Source organism: Zonotrichia albicollis, chromosome 2 (assembly GCF_047830755.1).
Source record: "Zonotrichia albicollis isolate bZonAlb1 chromosome 2, bZonAlb1.hap1, whole genome shotgun sequence".
NCBI lineage: Eukaryota > Metazoa > Chordata > Aves > Passeriformes > Passerellidae > Zonotrichia > Zonotrichia albicollis.
The window spans coordinates 112,932,177-112,950,189 of NC_133820.1; the positions used below are offsets into that span (position 1 = coordinate 112,932,177).

Genomic DNA, 18,013 nt, shown 5'->3' on the forward strand with positions numbered 1-18,013 from the left:
AGCCTAACCACTCAAAAGACTGAATGTAACTCGGGTCTGGAGTTAGTTGGGTCAACCCTGGCTCTGCATCCTTTGCATGGTGCTCTTCCAAGATATGTGCAAACTAATCTAGAATAAAATTGCTCTTGATATGTTTGTATAGACACCCTCTCCATTGAGATATGTCAAGGTCTTCCACAGACATGCTAAAAGTGTCGGTATACTTTGCAGTCTAAACTAAATCCATATTTGCCATATGCATTTCTTTTTTTTCACATGTTTGTGGGGAGTTCTTACTCTTTCAGTTAGGCAGACAAGAATAAATTTCTGTCACCTTTCTACTCCTTCTTTATTTTGAGTCCTGGAACAAATTTGTCTAATCTGTGAGCTGCTTTATTTAGGCCAGGAATTCTGGATCCCAGATGCATCCCTTGCTCTCCCAGACAATCGGACTTCTCTCTGGATCTTGGGAAAGAGAATTCAGAGACACACAGTGTCAGGTCATCAACCCTGGCATTATACAGTCAAAAAATCTCCTATCAAGTGTAAAGGGCGTTACACACACTTGTGAGGATGAGGATCTGTTCCCATAAGTGGGATGAGAATAAAATATCTCTATTCTATACAACCAAAAGTATGTAAGATCACAGCTCATTTGCTTTTGCATATAGGAAAATAAAAATATCCTGTTTTTTTCTCCACTTGGGTTGTTAGGTCAAGAACTTGACACTAGTAACTGCCATGTTGTACCTGTCTTTATATACTAGGCAGTCAAAATGGATATTCTAAATCACAAATACAGGTCTGTTCATGGAGAGATTTAATTTCTTCCTAACTGTTTTAGGGGCTGGTTTGTCCATGTTAAGTTGGTTCCACACACACACACACAAATTAAAATTCATTTTCAGCAATAGTTGTCAGCAAGAGAATCCCTCCCTTCTCACCTGCCCTCAAAATCTGTTATTAAAAAGAGCTGAACTGCTAATGAAGATGAAACAAATCTCTGAGACCACTTTAGAGAATACGTTTGTCAAGTAGAATTTTAGACAAGCTGTTTCATGAAGGAGTATGCAGGGACTTGCTGCTGTAACAAAAAATCAAGAGTACCCATGTTTGTCTCCTGTCTGTAGACTACCAGTTCCCCAATGCAAAAAGGAATATGGACAGAACCGTTCCCTTCTTGTTCTCCTTGAGCAATAAAGCACTGGCATCTTATTACCTAATTAAGTTTTAGATTTCCCATGTAGGAAAGAATCCATTCTGAATTTCACTCTCAACTCAAATTAATTTCTGAGAAAGCCATGTCTATGATGCTGGTAGAAGGCTGGACACTGTAAGGCTTTTTGCAGTTTTGAATGGTGCAGCTGGCATTGTCAATTCAGTTTAGACAAATTTAAAATACCTGAGCTTCTCTGGGGGAAGTTGTTTTGTGGTTCAGTAGGCTTGGCAGGGGTGGCAGTCCTGTCCAGGCTGCCAAATTCCTTTTGCTTACTCATGGGGAAAGAGATGCCCATGTGTGAAGTGTAGCACTTGATTTAAACTAAAAGAGGGTAAGTGTAGAGTAGATATTCAGAAGAAATTCTTTATTGTGAGGGTGGTGAGGCACTGGCAAAGGTTATCCAGAGAAGCCTGGGATGCCCTATCCCTGGGTATGTTCAAGGCCAGGTTGGCTGGCATTTTGAGCAACCTGCTCTAGTGAAACCTATCCCTGCACGGGAGGTGGAACTAGGTAATCTTTAAAGCCCCTTTCAGCCCAAATCATTCTATGATTTTTCCCACCAATGGCTAGATAAGTAATAGTTACAGGCCAAACTTGGCAAAGAACTTCTCCCCTTGCCAAGGTTTGCTTCTAGGACCATCAGCCCTATGCATCCTTCTCTCTGCTTTGCCTCCATTTCTCAGTCAAACACAGAGACCAAAATGTCTGTTCTTGAAATCTTGCAGTTTTCAAGATTTCATTTCCAGCTCTTATATTCACTTCAGGAAAGCTTCACTCTGCTATCTCCACTTTTAATTCCTTATTTCCATAGTATTTAAATCCAGAGAGAAACTGGTGGCACATGTGGATTTCAGCGTGACTCTTAGGTGGCAAATGGAGAAGGAAGAAATGGCATCTGTGTGGTTGGGCCTTCATGACTGTAACTGCTTGTTCCTAGAAATGAGGAACAGGTGCAAGAAATCAAGAGGCATGCAAGGGCCAAAGTCTCCCTGTTCAGTGCAGATTTCTGTGGGAAGTTTGCAGAGACCTGCAATGAGCTGTTCTGTGCCTGGCTGTCTGTCTTCTGGGATTCTTCAGCTACCCAGCAACATGGCAATCTGACCTTGTGGCAAAATTTAGCTTCTGAAATTGAGCTTTTGTAGTTTTGCTTAAGTTTCCACCTTTTCTGTTTGCACAGTACCTGATCTTAATGCAACCCAGTGCTGTATTATCTTTCCCAGCCTACACTCTGACAGCTTTTAAAAGAGGCGTGAATTTTCTCTGTTATCTCTGTGGGATGTGTAATGCCCTACACCTAAAATTCAGCTTACTAGCTCCTGCTCATTTCAGCTAATAGAGAGAGCTAATAAGGTTCTTTTACTCTATGTTCCCAGAATATGTTACATTGCCTGTGTTAGAGTCTCTGCATAATTGTTTGATGCAGGTACTGGAAGAGTGGGAGTGAAAGAACAGGTTAGGAATTTCAGCTTATTTAATGAGCTGTTTTTACATTTGCCTGACAAAGGAGGTAGAAGGAGAGCCTATATCACAACTCTTTCCTGAAGATCAAGCCACCTACCTTATTGTGGTGTGATTAGTCTGAAATGAACTAGTTTGAAATGGAACCAACGTTTCCATTTCTTGCTTCCAAAAATTGTTTTAACAATTTTTTCATGTGATTTTGCACCACAATGGCGACAGAAAATAGATTGTACTCAAATCCTGAAGTTTACTCCATTTCGAAGTAAAATAGAGATAAGAGAGGGTGACTAATTAGAGACACTATCTAAGAATGTTTGTTGAAGATGCCACAGATGTCACTGTTGCACTGGATTGTCTCACGGAATTTAAGTCTGAAGCCTTGGAAACACCACACACATTTCCCATACTGTAAGAACCTGAAGGTTTGTGTTGCCATATTAGACACTGGTCTTCACTTGGACTCCTTCAGGTGTGCTAATAAGTAATATCATGAAACAATAAAAAATGAAATCATGGTTACTGCTGCCCAGGAGTGCTGAGCATGTGTGTATTCTTAGTGCTACAATCAAAACAAATCACAGCCAAATTTATGACTCTTTAATACAGATATACTTGGCGTTAATACTGGGAAAAACTCAGGACCCCACAGATTTTTTACCAATGAAGGAAGGCACAGTTTTCCTATTTTCATATCTCTTTTTTCTTCTTTAAGATACCCAACCCAAGAATCAATTGGGTTTTAGCTGACAGAGGTTCCAATGTCACCACATACATTGCAGTAGAGTTTTCTGAGATATGAAGATGTTCTTTCTTTTTATTTTGAACAGTTATCCCTTTTATACAAGGAATTCTCAGATATTCAGACTGAGAAAAAGAGTTGTAGTATCTACACCTACCAGGAATTTGTTACTTCCAGTCAGTGTTAAGAGCTGAAAAATTAATTCTTCAGAGCTCACCTGATTCAGGTCCAGCTGGACTGGTAGCCTAAGTAAATAAAGTGATTTCACTTCAAGAGATCTTAGAAGATCTAATTTCATCACCAATGCAGGGACTTCTGAGGGCATGCAGAACTCATATTCTTTTTATATCACCTCTGATCATAATTGCTTTCAGGAGAATGAGATTTTGTATTTCACTATGTTACTTATATTGTGGTTTGGATGATTCAGAATGCAGAGCATGCCTTTGCTTTTGCCTTTTCTTGCTCAGAAATTCCCTTTGTAATCAGCTGCTTACTCTCATTGACTGAAATGGAAGGAAAACACTCCTTGACACAGAAGGGAGTAATGGGAAAGGTCAGGTGAATGAACAGATCTCTGGAGCAGAAGCTGGGTTTGAGGAATAGGATGAAGCAAGATACAAAGCCAGGACAAGGTGAGCATCCCAAGTAGATCTGGCATTGGCCTGTAGGCTGATGCTGCCCTGCTTCAGTTTCCAGACAAGGCATAGTTACTTGGGCAAAGAAAAGAAAACCCACCAAATCCTGCTGCTGGTAGAGAGGCCTTTTGAGTCAAAGGTCTGAGAGGTGGTTCTCTCATCCTAAAGGGAAGGACTCAAACCAAGAGCAATGTGCTTTCTGTTCATTCCTATAGTTCTTTCCCGATCCTAAAAAGCAAGTTAACATTTCCTACCCAGGCTGATCATCCCCAAGGTAACAAGCTGACTGACTCAGCCATGTATCAACTTGCAATGTGTATATCCTTGCAATACAACTCGAGAGGCATTTGTTTCCTGTGTCGTAAAAGACCAAGGAAACATATCATTATTATTACTATTAGTTTTATTGTCTTGTATTTTAGGCTTGTATAGGGGGACTGTGATTTTTTTTTTTTTTTTGACGAAGGAACTGGCAAAGAAGATTAAGTGATCTAATAATTTGTAATAATGAGTACTGCATTTGTGGGTACTGCAGGGTGTTATATTATGGCTTTTGGGACCATGCATGCATTTTATAGGGGAATAAATAAATAATCATTTGTGCCTTCAAAATGTAACAGTCTTCAGCAGGGAAGGACAGAGAAATGAAGGTTGATTCAGAAGGGAACTGCTGCTCCAATTTGCCATAATTTTAACAAGAAGAGATCTGTTGAGTGCTTACAGGAGAACAATGTGTAGTTAATACTTCTAGTTAAGTACTGGCTTGACTTTTTTCCTCTTTATTCTTGGATCCAATTATGAGCAATCTGCAGAAATAATGAGAGATTTTTGCAAGTTTTCCAAATTTCAGACCTTTTTTAAAGTGATAAGAAGGAGCCCTACATTTTAATACATTTACATTGTTCTTCACTTTTCAAATCTGTGTGAACTTCCCTATACAATTCACCTCTGAAATTACACAGTAAAATCTGATTTATGACTACAAATTATGGCCCAGTGGATATTGATTTACACACTACAAATGATAATATATGCTAAGAGCAGTCCCATAGGGCATACTTGTACAGTAAAATGCAACTTAGGTTTTCAAAGTCTGGACTTATAGCAATAAAATGGGTTAATTTTAAAGGCTTTATGGAATTTTGGAATTATTACTATCCCCTATTTTGATGAAAACTAGGTTGAATTGTTCGTAACGAAGATATTATTGTAACTTTTGTTGGATATGAGAGCTTGCTATTTACTTTGGATGTTAAAAAAGATTGTAAGTATTGTACTTCTCTTTCTGAGAAGCAGTAATTCACAAGAATAGTCAGTGGTACTGCTCACAAAGGGGAGATGAATCCTCTTCTGGCCTTTAATAATGATAGGTCATATTGTGCCCCTGGCTGTAAAACAGATCTTCTCACTTCAGGAGGTACACTGCTGACCACTGGTGTGAAATTCAGCTTCCAGCTGGCATAGTTAGCTGTGTAAGAAGGGAGTGCAATTATAAAAATCTTCTGAGGGATTGTTTGTGGCTTTTCCTAGGCATGGAAGGCCCAACCTGTCACACAGGGCATTTCTGGACTTCCAGGATGAGTGTCAGTCTAGATTCTTTGGTCCCAAAATTGCTCCTAAGGCAGAAAATTATAGCTTAATCTATGGAAATTATATTATCATGTTTACAGTTCACACTAACAAGACATTTGTCCCCCAGTGAAGTTAATAACACAGTTTGAGTAGCAAATCAGTAATCAGCTGCAGTAAGTTTTCTTCTCAGGAAAGAACCAAATTATATTCAGGTGTGTAGAGAGCACATTGCACTGGTGTGGGAACATCACTTATCACTACCCAGTGTTGCAGCCACACTTCATCACCTGTGCTGCAGCCAGGGGAATCTGAGGGAGGAGGGGTTTATGTTCTAACTACCTGGGGAGTGTTTTGCAGGACAATGTTTAGCACTGCACCATCCCTCAACCACATCCTACCTTTCAGGGTAAAAACTTACAATTTTAGAATGGTTTGGGTTGGAAGGGATCATCTGGTTTCAAACCCCCCCGCCATGGGTGTCCCACTAGACCAGATTGCTCCAAGCCCTGTCCAGTCTGGCCTTGAACACTTCCAGAGATGAGGCTCTGGATCCACAGCTCCTTCCAGATGACCCATGCCAGTGCCCTACCATGGTAAAAAATTTCTTCTGGGTACACAAACTGGTAGAAAACCAGCACTGCAGAGGAAAAGGATCCTCTCATGTCAAAGTCAGGACTGGGGAGGGTGACGTGCTCTCAGAGTGTGTCTGTCCCGCATTTCAGACCTGCAGAAAACTGCTGTAGCAGACATTGCATTACTTGGCTGTCTGAGGGGTACCTTTAGCAGTGTGGGTGCAGCTTTTGGAACTTCCCCTGATGCTGGATTTCAAGTGCATGGAAGGTGTGCTAGCAAAAGTTCTCATTAGCACCATGGAAAACCACTCCAGTTTTGAGAAAGACTATTAACAACTGAGCAGATACAAGGAGTGTCTGCCACTGGTTGCTTTGTGTGATTTATATGCAGTTGCTTAAATGGTGCTTCATTGCAGCATTTATCGGTATTTTCAAGAGTACATTGGCATTTTGTGGTTAAAGATTAGTTCACTGCATGGTTGCACTTGCATGTGTCCTTCCCTTTTGAGAATTCCTTGTGGGATGTTAATTTTCCATTTCTAAAATGTTATGTCACATTTTAGGAGAGAAGTATTACACAGGAACTGGTGGATACAGCCTCCAGGTGATGCATTTATCATTTTAAAGTGTAGAGAGCAAGGACAATATTTGTTGAAAGTGCCAGATAAAAGCCATTGAACAAGAAAACAGCAGTGGCACTTCCAGGGGGGTAGACACACTAGAAATAAAAAGATTTTGTGTCATCTCATACAAAGAACTGAGGCCATTAGGTAATGCCAGAGTCCATGGCTCTTTCCAGGTGTGCAAACCACAAGGGAGTCAATGGAAATGGATATCACAAAGCAAGAGACAAATGGCCAAACTCGACTTTTCTGTATACTCTGGCTCAGAATAATTTCACTCACATCAGGGGAAATATTCCTGTCAGTATTATTAGTAGTAATATTTGACTCAAACTTTGGAAAGCAATGTAAGTCTTTGACATAGTAAACATTCAGTTTTCTGTTTGTCTTCTTCATGTTAATGTTTTAAAGTTTATACTGTAGTAAATAATACAATAGTACATTTTTTATTAAATTGAGGAGACACATTTACATTCAGTTATTAGCTATTTAGACATTGGTAAATGGGCTGTTCTCAGAGCTGCTGATCTTTGGATATCCTTTTTCTTTCCAAATGCACATTTCAAACCACATACCATTTCCCTTCTTTAAATCTTGCTTTTTCAGACTTTTTCACTCCCTCATTTTCTGTTTCTTGTTGAGGTTTTTTTCTTTTTTTTTTTTTTTTTAACGTGACTGAAGATTTTATTTGTATCTGCAGTTTTTCAGTGTGTTTGTTTTTGTTTGGCATGGTATGCATGGTTATTTTATTAGTGTTCAGAAGCAACGTTTTTTATGATTTCTAATGGTTCTTTCTCTCTTCCCTCAGAACACAGATCTGAATTAGTGGAAAGTAATATATAGGTAATTTTTTTTTTGGTGGTTTATGTGATCAGTAGAGAGCTAGCACAGAGCCTTCCAGAAACTCTTGGCAGGACCCTGAGATGATCATCACAGACGAGTGGCTGATTGCAGAGCTGAATAAATCTGTGATTGCATTACAATATAAGGGCTAGTTTCTGCAACCCCTTATTCATGCAGGCAATCCTAATGGAGGCAAAGTTAAGAAGGAGAAGAAAGCTGAAATCATCAAATTCCTTTCAAGCAGAAAAATCATCCTGTGGAGTGAAGGGGTTAATGCCTTGAAAGCTGCCTTTTCCCCCCAGTTCCCATCAGCTGTATACAACATGAAATGAAGAGAATAAATTTAATAGTTGCTAATGGCTTAAGCAAAAGCAACCTCTGTAAAATAGGCCCCAAAAACACTGAAGGTATTGCTGACTCATTCTGCAATTCAGAGAATGTTTCCTCCAGTAATTTATTTAACTTTGAAAGGCAGATGAAAAGTTCCTTAACCAGGAATCACTGCTACAGATGAATATTTTAAGGCATACTGATCTGAAGCATTTATTTGAAAAAAAAAAAATTCTGATGTTATGTTTTTGATGCTATAGAAAGTATAACTGCAATTAACACATTTCTATCACTACCTCTAGCCCAGCTTAAAACTATGGAGGTGTGACATGATGAGTTCAAAAGGTGGAGGAATATATGTTTAAAATGTAGGCACAAGAAAATATGTTGGATTGGGTAACATGCCTCCAACATTGCTTATTTCATTATTGAGAAAAGCATTTAAAAATCTACACTTAAACTGTGTCTTTTAATAAAGCCTATCCCTATGTAAAGCTTTTAAGTTTTTGCTTATCTTGAAGGCTCTGGTCAAGTTGCACTGATATGAACAGAAAAGGTGCATCTAAACCAATCAGAATGAAAGCAAATATGGGCTGATGCAAAGCCCACTGATACCTGAAGGGATGTATTTAGAGCATTTCCCAAAAAGAGATCATTCATTTGTTCATTCCACAGCTCTCTAACACATTCCTAAACAAGGGAAGGGCAGTATTCAGGTGAAAAATTATACAGGGGATGCAGTCTTTGCCCTACCTGACCTTAGGTTTCTCTCAGGGATTGGAAAAAGTTTTTGAAGCCCCTTCTATCAGGAGAAGTACCTGTCATTTCCCCTCAACTTCTTGGTCCTATATTTTGGACAGTCTTGTTTCTGGAGACTGTCTCCAGGCAGCCCTCCAGGCTGCTACCACCAACCAGCCCCACATGTGGGCTTAAGGGAGACATTTCAGGGTCATCTTTGGGGCCCATGACAGGTACTAAATAATCAGGACTGTGTTTACACAATACTTTGCATTTCTGTTCAAATAAGTTATCCTGAAGTATTAGGCATTCCTGCGAAGCTACAGCAAAAGTGATGGAGGGAGGGTGTAGAAAGAGGAAGTTTTTTTAAAATTTCTACTTTTTTTAATGGATATAATTTGCATATACAAGTATGGCAAGGCTCCATTTCAGCTGTTAATGTTGTCTTTTTTACTTATCCAGCACACAGCAGAGTTGCCCTGAGTGCACTGAAGAGTATGGCTCAGTATTTCCATTGCCCTTTCATTTGAGAAACAGGTGAGAAACAATTCCCGCCAGACATTGGTTCAAGGGTTCAAGAGGGATGTGTGTATTCAGGGATTTGTGCAATACAGGTACCTAAGCCTGCTGTGTTCTCAGTACTGGTCCTACAAACTCCTACTGAAAACAATATAAAGCTTCCAGACTGCATTTTGAAGAGGCTTTAAAGCAGACTTTTGAACATGCACGTACTGAAGCAATAAAACAATATGAAATGCAGGGGTTCAGGGCTGTGGCATAGATAAAGGGTTTTCTGACCAGAGTACAAGGAGTTAAACAGCTGTGGCACACTTACAGTAGTTTCATGCTGGAATGTTGCAAATCCTGTTGTTTGTCTCAAGGTCTTGCACAGGAGAAATTATGAGATGCAATCTGATTCAAAGCTATGCGAGTTAGCTGAGGTCTGGCAGCCTCAGGACTGTGTTTACACACTACTTTGCATTTCTGTTCAAATAAGTTTTCCTGAAGTTTTAGGCATCCTGCAAAAATGATGGTGTATTTTCCATAGGCTTCATGGCTCTGTAGGAGAACCAGCTATGCAGCCTGTCTAGTGTGCAAGGAATTCTGTCATGAATTGGAAAGGAAGAATGGGAGAATATCACAGAAATAGTCTGTCCTTTGGGCTGCTGTAATTTTCTGTCACTGGCCAGTAATTGGGGGACGTTAAAGCAAAAATGACTTAGGGCTGTGCTTGATAAAATGTAGTAATCTTGACCAAGGAAATTCACTCAAATATTAATAAAAATGGAAAACTGTGGAATCAAGGCATTTGCAGATGAGTAGGGAGGCTTCATTTTCCTTCCCACAATTTACTGTCCGTCATTGTTGAGGCTCAAATGACCATAAATGGATACATGGATAAATTGCTATTACCACGGCACCTGGCTCTATTTTTCCTGTGAAATGGTAGGAGGAAAATTAATACAGAAACAGCAACCAGGTGAAAGGCACTGTAACAATAGACATTCTTTGGGATGTGCTGCATCCTAAGCTGATTTTTGCTAAATGTTTTCACTTGTGTATCACTTGTGTATCACTGAGAGGCATTCATGTCTACTGCATGATTTTGTCAACTTCTGCAGCCTGAGGCACCACAAGGCACTCTGAACTCTGCCAGTAAAAGCAGATATATTCTCCGTGCAGGGGCATTGCACAAGACCCCTTCTATCTCCCAAAAGACAGCTACCCTGAAAGCCCTCAGGACTTCTAGAGTTGCTGATGTTTCTTCTTGATTTCATCTTTACAGGGGAAAAAAAGGATGTACAGTTGAATACTGCACTGGAAAGGGAGAGCTGTAAGGGGAAAATATGCCTCTAAATGTTTGGAAGGATAAAAATTACCTCCTTTTTTTGGAGCTCCATGCAACAAATTCAGTCCAGAAATTAGTTATCCAAATTACCTCTTCCTTTTATCTATTGCAAAAATAATGTCACACTCCTAACTAATGTTTCATTTTTGTTTGTAAATGCAATATCAGACACTTAATTAGGCCAATAATTATTCACACATTAGTGAAAACTTTTTGAAGTATAATGGTAACTTGTTAAATGTGTAATTATTACTACTGATAATTAGTAACCTTTTTTTTATGTGCATCACTGGTCACAGAAAATATGTTTGCAGTAGTGGATGGTGAAATTCAGGGGAATTTACATCTCACAAAACCTTGGCCTTCATCAGCTAGAATTTTCCATGTCTTGGATACTCAGTTATACTCTAAATTTTGAATTTCCTGCTATCTTAATAACTTTCTGTTGTATTTGAAACAGGAAAATTGCATCCTTTGTGTCATTATTATAAAAATTTTTGTAAACTCTCCTTTGATGCAACTAGTTATGTTTGAAATCCTTGCTTTTCTTTTCCTTGGAAGTTCAAATAGTAGGCATTTGATTCCACAGCTTAAATTCTTTATGAGGAAGTATATATTTAAAGACCCAAGTTTGATGCATATTTTCCCTTTTGCTCCAGAAATTTGAGTGACAAAACATTAAAGAAAACTTGAAGATTGAATATTAATTCCTGCTAAACACTTTAGAAGTACTTCCCTAGCCTGACCTATTCATTTTATTACTGTACAAGACTGTGTTACTCATAAAATTTTTATGTGTGTGTGTCTATATATATAGAAAGGTACCCATCTACATATGCTCCCTATATATACAATTTATTTGACCATTAAGTGCAGAACCATATGTTTTAGAATGCTATGGCTTCTCTATTATTCATTCAGAAATAAAACATTCCAGAAGCTGAGGTGCATCATGCAATCATAGCTGTGGGCTTTTAAAGACTATGGCAGCCTTTAACAGGACGGTCATGCATTACTTCTCAAATAATGCATCCACGTGAAGCTTTATATTGTTAAAGATGTAGTATTTTGAGCCTAGAAAATTCTCCAGACTCTCCCCCGGGAGTTTATATTACATGATTTGAAGTCAGTAAAAACATTCTTACTGTTAACATGCAGAACTCCATTCCGTAAGCCTGTCCATCCTCCTTGCAAAGGAAACATTGATGTGGTACTTCAAACCCTGAACTGTCAAACTTTCCCTTCATTATTCCACAGGTACAGTAGTATTTACCTGAGTTTTATTTTGAACCACTTATTCCTTTTTTCAATAAAAATTATTTATGAAAAACATTTACTGGGACTGCTGATCAGTTCCTTTCTGATGTTACAGAAGACTCCTATATTTATTCATCTTTACTCACAGAAAGGGGTCATAGTAAAAAAATTACTATCTGATTTATAGAGAAAGCTAAGGTTTTATTTTTTTGGCATACATATTCTAAGGACAATTTTGACTTTACTTTTTAAAAAAGCACAGCTACAAGACTGTTCTAAATAAAAATATGTTTATTAGGTTGATTCACCTTAGTCCTTAGTAGAAATCATAATTGAACCCTTTTAAATTCACAATTCTCTTTTCTGGGACTATCTTCACAGATGTAATCTTATTCATATTGTATTTCCTATTGTCTTCCATTTCACCTAAGGAGAACCTCTTGTATGTCAAAACCTGAGTATCCAGCTAGAAAAGTCCCAATATTTAAAGCTACTTAGATTTGAGAAATAGTATGGACCCTTAGAAAAACACCAGTTATAAATTTTGGATAAATCTTCAAATTTGGATTGCTTATTTGAATTAAATGTAAAGGACCTTAGAGGTGTCATCTAAATACAGTTGTTCCCTAACAAAATTGCAAAGAAGATGAAAGGAAATAAAACCAAGAGAATGATCAAGAAGAGCAACGAAGAGCTAAATAGTTCCCTGTTGCATTAGAGTGGCAATAACTTTTGTTGCTTTGATTTGCAGCTTTGTAAATTGGGAATATCATGGCTGTTTGTGATGTTTACACAGCACTTAACAGATAATTAAAACTGTCTACATGCTAAGTATTTCAGCCATACATGGTATTTTAATGGCAATACCCAGACATGCATCTCAAAGCAGCATAAGACCACAATTTTTTCGTACTTCATCTGGGCAAAGAAAGGATGGCTTTTTTCAGTTTTCCATAACCCATTCTCTTTGCTCTGCTTTGAAAGTATGAACTTGGAAGAGCTGTACCTGGAGCCATAATGGACTATTAAATACTGTATGTAACCACTGCCTGTATTTCTGGGGGGGTTTCTTTGGTTTTATTTTTTTTTTTTTTTTTTTTTTTTTCATAAGGGTGATATGTCAGCAAACAGATAGTAGAACTTCTTTTTAACTCTTTCAGCCTTGCCTGTTCTTTGGCTGGCTTGCTCCTCTGGATGGCATTGTGCTTTAGGAGATTACTGCCTGTGCAAGCTTGGCTGGCAGCAGAGCACTCTATCACCACGCTGAGCCCTAGTTAATATACGCTGCCTCTTAGTAAACCTTGCTAATTTGAGTTCAGCACTGTGCTAACTTTAATTAAATGACTTCTAATTCAGAGTGGTTCATACCTTGGCTCCTATCCCCATTCATGGGAAGAGTCAAATTTGTCTGCCCACGGTGATATGACAAATCCCCACAGTTATTACTGAATTCTTTACTGAGTTGGTTCAACTTGGCACTGTGACTGTAGTGGCCTGGCTTACCAGATCAGTGGGAATGTTTATTTTCCATCAGATGTTTAGGAAATCAGGGAAATGTACATTAAAATAGATCATCCTTTATTCAGAAACATAAAATAAAATATTGTATATGTTCTACTTTTTACCTCCAGAAGTTACCAATACAACAAGACAAACTTTCTGATTAAATAATATAAACATAGGACAAGAGCAGCCAATAGTCATAAAGTTAATAAGAATATATTTGTATTTGGACTGGAAATGAGGTAATTTTCCTATTTTTTTTCCTTTTAATTATTATCATTTCTGTTTTGAAATAATGATGAAAGCAATTGACATCTGCCAAAAGCAAATGATATGCCAGCTTACCACAAATTGCTTGTCAAGTCTAAGCAAGTGTAAAAATGCTAAATGCAACATTAATCGATCATTTCAAAATACCAGAAATTCTAAATTGCTCCATACGATAAAAAATTCTCATTTTTGCTATGTTTAGAATACCCTTTTCTAGGGCAACCACTTTACCACTGTTCAATGACCATGCAATAGAAATTAATTTCATATTCTTTCTCCATCATTGCAAATTATTTTAATTACTTCTGCAAAAGATAATTGGCACAATCATCAGAGGTTAGCAGATAATTTGGGAATATTTATTTTGCCAATTTATCCGTTCTTGAAATATCAATATGAAATTATTTTATTTTTTGCTACAAATATCTATGAAAGAGTTGTAGTTTATGTGAGTGTTTTCTAGGAGAACCTGTGACCTCACGGTTCATGAGTTAATACATTTGTTCTGGCTATTAAATCTTAACTGAATATTAATGCAACATTTCAAATACTATAATCTGAAGGCTTTTGTAAAAACAGTATTTTTGTATTGTACCATGGGACTGTAGTTATAAAATGAGAAAGCACAATGTGTTCAAAATATTGAAGTTCTTGACCTCCTGCTGAGCATTTGATATCGAAATGTACTTAGTTATAGACTTTGAAATTGATGCCCCTTTTCATTCTGGATTGAATTTGCACCTTTGCTACAGTAATTTCACTTTGCATCTCTGCACATAATTATTTTGAGACTGATTCAACAGGGGAACAATAAAGACAGACTTCTGCCTGAACATCAGACAGTATTATTTTAATGAAACTTGAAAGTTTGAGGGACTAAAGCAATAAACACTGCAAAACGCCCAAACCAGGACTTCAGGCAGACATTTTTTTGGTTGTTTGTTACCCCAGCAGTATTTGGAGCTATATTTCTGTAAAGTGAGGTATAAGTGTAAAAGACAGCAGAGCTTTGGCCTCTGTGATCACTCCTGCAGCAGAGCAAGGAATCCTGTATCAAGCATCCATCACCTGCAGCCTCCAAGCTCTTGACTGCTGATAGGGACACCTGAATAAGGAAATGCAGCAAGGGTGTAAGAAAGACTTATATCTCCCTAATCCTAAACTCAGTATCAATTTCTCCTTATGTATTCGTTCTGCTGAGGACTCTTAATTAACTCCCAAGGCAAATGGACTGAAGAAGGTGACTGGCTCTTTTCATTCTGCCCTGAATCATCACTGTCAGAAGCAGCCACAATCTTTTGCTCTGTGAATGTGAGTATATTTTATTGTTCATGTCACTTCTGAAGTGCCATCAAAACATTATTAGATTGCATTGGGATAATGAGCATCTCAAGGAGATTCACAAACTGAGCAGATCCTTGGCCCCTTGGAAAGTGTTGCAATATGAGCACTTTGAGGACACGCCATTTTAACAACACTCTGAAATTTGGGTGGGTGGTGGTTGTCTCCCAGAAGGCATTTCATTTTGGTGGCTTTCTCACAGAGCAGTTTGCACAGACTGTGCCCATGGGACAGTCAGACCCCAAGCATAGTCCAGCTGAGAGATTTGTTGGCATCAGGCAAGTTCTTTCCATCAAGTCAAGAGCGGTGCATTTGTCATTCATGAAATTTTGGCCCCCTTGAAGCCAATAGGTGTCCTGCTGTCATCTTGGAGCATGAAAGGTGTTTAAGCTCTGAATCTGCAATAAGTGGTTGAATCAGAAAGAAACCTGTCAAATTTCACAAAAATTGGTAGTCATATGGGATTAGTCTGGGTTTTTTTGGGAGGGAGGTTTTCCAAAATACTTAGAAAGTTACTCCCATTTCAGCTGAATCTAGCTACTGAATTTCTTTTTTGTATAACAGCAGATCTCTCCCAAAGTCCTTATAATGGTTCTTTTATTACAAGAACAAGAAAAGTTTACACAGAGGTCCAGGTCCAGCTGCTTGGGTGCTGTCAATTCATTGACATCAAGATCTGCTGAAAATTTGAACCATGTACAGAGAGGTCTTCAAATTTGATGTATAATTAAATTTAAAAATTAATAAAAAATCTGCCAGTTCAAATCCTCATGCTGCAAACTGACATCAGTAAACTGACATGCCAGCACTGATGTTGCCAGGCTTTCATCAGTCACCAACCTGATTATCTCATGCACTGGCTTACTGATGCCAGAAACATAAAATTAAATTCCAGAGAGTGAAGTTTTTCAGTGCAGTGAAACCAGAGCCTTTCCAATTCTCATCAGATCACTTTCTTAGGACACATCACCTTCTAAAATTTAACTTTGATTTTATGACTTGGCTCACTAAGGGGGCAGAGTGGCCAATGTGATGATGATGGATTTTTATACTAAGTCAGTATCACTTAAGCCTATTGTTAACTTTCTCCCATCAATTTGGACATTCAGGTTACCTACAAATATTTCTCTGAAAAATATCTTCTTTAGATATTAACAGTTCCAATGATATTTCACAAAACATGTTTCCAATTTCTTTTTCCTTAGCTTCAGTACTGTTGTAATCAACTTTCTTTGGAAAAATACTAGGGGCTACATTAGTTTCAGGTGGACCCCAGTAACAGCAGCTGTGACATGTTGTGAAGGAGGGACTGGGTTGTTCCACTGCTGGCTTTCATTTGGCCCTCTGACTCATAAGGAGCTTTTGGCTTAGCTGCTTTCAAATTGCAGTCCTCTTCTTTTCCTTTTATTCCCAATGCAATTTCTGTACACTTGCCTATTGATTTGCTTCTCTTCAATAGTTTTCCTTCTGTATGAATATAGGGGTTTATATTCCTGTCATATTTTCCCTGACTTTGCATTGCCATCTTCACTGCCCTTCACTTTGTTGAACCCATTTACATCTCTGTAAGGAGTGAGAGTGAAATAGCACCCTTCAGTGACCCATTTGCTCATCTCATTGCACAGGTGTAAAAGACAAGATATGAGATCGTCAGGAATTAGGTCTGGCTCAAGCTACTCAGGCATTGAGTTATGCTTGCAGTTAGAGGTTTAGAAAACATGGAAACTGTCAATTTTCATTTTATGCAGTTGTGCAATGGTATGGAATAGCATAAAATCTTACCTTGATTCACAGTCACTACTCACTTCTGTGCTGTAGCAAACTCTGAGCAAACGTGAAATTAAATGCATGTTTGTAAGCCCTGAATTGGGCAGTATATGGTCTTTGACATACCAGGTTTTGTTGCAAAAAATCCATGCTACTCTGTAAAGCAATTCAGTCTTCTGGAGGCCCCCAGGTATAGGTTAGTACTGCTGGTATGAAGAAAGTCACCTCAGCTGGCCATTCTTCCCTCATTACAAGGGCATTCATTTGCTCCCCTACCAATTTCCGAGCTGTGCAATTAACAACTTGATAGAAAAGTGGGAGTCCTGTTCACTGTGATGGTTTAGAAACTGGGATCACCCATCAACTGCCTGGAGAGCACCTGGGGTTTGTGTGGACATGGAGGTTTGGAACCTGAGAGAGAACAAAATGGACAGCTGAGGAAGGCAATCACCACAACTCTTGGCTGGTAAACCATCTTACCTGTGCCACCAGATCCTCATGTGTGTGTCTTTTGAGATCTTTCTTTATTTTGAATTCATGAGTTATTCTGTCCATTTATCCAAGCTTTTATTCACAAATCTAGCGCATTTCAAAGTTTTGGTTTGATGCTGGTTTATTAATAAAGTTAACTTTGCACTCAGACTAAGCTTACACAGTGACCAGAATGACATGCAAATGTTCTGTCTTGGTGTGAAATTTATCTGCATTCTGTCTTTGGAGACACACTCAGACCTGGCTGCTGTGGGGTTCATGGCATCACACAGTGGCTGTGGTTGGCAGGGCCCCTGGAGCTCTCCTGGTTTCAACCTCCCTGCTCAAGCAGAGTCATCCAGAGGCTGCTGCCCAGGACTGCGCTTTCCATCCAAGGAGGGAGACTGTGCCACACCTCTGGGTGTCAGTGCTCAGTCACCCTCACAGGAAAAAAATATTCCCTGATGTTCAGAGAGAGCCCCATGTGTCTCCATTTGTGCCCATCTCCTCTTGCCCTGTCTCTGGGCACCACAGAGAAGATCCTGGCTCTGTCCTTTTTGCACCCTCCCTTAGGTATTTGTAGACATTGATGAGATTCTCCTGAACCTTCTTTTCTCAGGGCTAGACAGTCCCAGTTCTCTCAACCTTTCCTCACAGCAACGGTGCTCCAGAGCCTTAATCCTCTTTATGGCACTTCACTGGACTGTCTCCAGCAGCTCCTAATTCACAGTCACCTACACATTTTTAGAGTAAAATTTAGCATCGTGGTTTTTTTGTTTATTTATTTGTTTTAATAATTCTGGCTATTTCAGGAACACTTAAAGTGGAAAAGTAATGAGAA

At 38.7% G+C, this 18,013-nt stretch overlaps 1 long non-coding RNA gene across 15 annotated transcripts in view; it reads left to right on the plus strand.

The window, feature by feature from the left end:
* Positions 1-18,013, plus strand: part of LOC113459698 (uncharacterized) — a 201,238-nt gene that overhangs the window by 54,395 nt on the left and 128,830 nt on the right. For 13 of the 15 annotated variants that reach the window (XR_012579180.1, XR_012579181.1, XR_012579188.1 and 10 more), the window contains 2 exons: positions 7,612-7,646; positions 9,177-9,251. This is a non-coding gene — a long non-coding RNA (uncharacterized LOC113459698). Of the gene's footprint in view, positions 1-6,743; positions 6,785-7,611; positions 7,647-9,176; positions 9,252-18,013 lie in introns of all 15 variants that reach the window. The other 2 variants (XR_012579186.1, XR_012579179.1) reach the window with 1 other exon arrangement.